The following is a 1,264-nucleotide window of genomic DNA, read 5'->3' on the forward strand; positions in this document are numbered from 1 at the left end:
CACACACACAAGCATAAACATGGTTGAATAAAAGAACAAAAAAATAATAAACACAAATAAACAAAAACATAATAACAAAACACATGTATGTATGTCAGTACAAAGCCATGTAAGTATAGTAAAAAGAAAATGTTAATAACAGTGAAGCAAATCTTATACTTCTAGAATTGTAAGTAGTGCAAATTGGTAGATCAACATGCAGTTTTACTAATATCATGGACAGATTTTAGTCATTATCTTATTTCTTTCGCGTCCCCTTCTGTAGAATAGGAGAAACTGCAACCGATGAATATATTCACAACAACTGGCAAATATGATTTCTATTTACCAATAAATTACTGGTCATCCCTAAATCCATAGTGAAATAAAATTGCCAACAAAAGGAGATAGTTCAGCTAAATATATTAAAAATATAAAGATTTTCATAACTTCTACGTTATCAAAAAAAAAAAATCCTAATTTTACTTTTCATAGATCTTCATGTTGTCTGCTATTCATATGTTCTTGCCCTTACTAGAAGTTTTGATGACCGAAAGGATACTTTATAAAATATTTTTAAAGATTACAAACCTTTATGAATAATAACGCTGATTAGAATTATTATTATATCAATTATACTTAAATGCTATTCACTGACGCTTCGGGTCAAAATAGGTTTATGTTGACTTCCATATCAAAATAGTTGTCGAAGCGATCTTTTTTTCATAAACGTATGAGATCCTTTATATAATTATTCTGGTGTTAACTGAATGAACTGATAGTGAGGTGATAAAGGAAATACGGGCATTTATATACTTTGAGCTTACAGAGTAGTAATCACAGACGCCTGTATAATTAAATAAGTTATCAATTATAATAACGAGTGCCAGGTTAGGTCACCCGAGTAGTAACTTTTCACCTACCAGGATTCGGTATTCTTAATACCAGAGCAAAAGAAAACAGAAAAGAAAGTCAGAACTTCGGGGAGATATATTCGAAGTATTACAAATCAGTCAAGCACAAACATGTATGTATTGGAGGACGAGGAAGTCGGTAATCTTATAATGTAAGTACAAAGCTCCACATGACTATATAAGAACCGCATGAGAACCTGCACTCCCAGTTACCTTGCGGGACTCAGCCAGAGAGGAGGTGCTTCGCCGAAGTAGTTCGATTCTGAAATTTCTTCGGTGGAAAAATCTTTTGTCGTAAAGGTAATTTCTAGAAACTATTTTTTCTTACCGAATATTCATGTGAAAACAGGGTTATCCATACCAATACTTGT

General features: G+C 32.2%; 2 protein-coding genes across 2 annotated transcripts in view; one reads left to right on the forward strand and one right to left on the reverse strand.

Moving 5' to 3' along the window:
- The window catches only part of LOC119581661 (rhodopsin-like), a 19,583-nt gene that overhangs the window by 1,524 nt on the left and 16,795 nt on the right, over positions 1-1,264 (reverse strand). The window lies entirely within an intron of this gene.
- The window catches only part of LOC119581663 (rhodopsin-like), a 1,906-nt gene continuing 1,743 nt past the window's right edge, over positions 1,102-1,264 (forward strand). The window contains exon 1 of the mRNA XM_037929788.1: positions 1,102-1,193. The gene's annotated coding sequence lies outside the window, so the exon portion shown is untranslated. The remainder of the gene's footprint in view (positions 1,194-1,264) is intronic.

This window comes from Penaeus monodon, chromosome 15 (assembly GCF_015228065.2).
Source record: "Penaeus monodon isolate SGIC_2016 chromosome 15, NSTDA_Pmon_1, whole genome shotgun sequence".
Classification (NCBI taxonomy): domain Eukaryota; kingdom Metazoa; phylum Arthropoda; class Malacostraca; order Decapoda; family Penaeidae; genus Penaeus; species Penaeus monodon.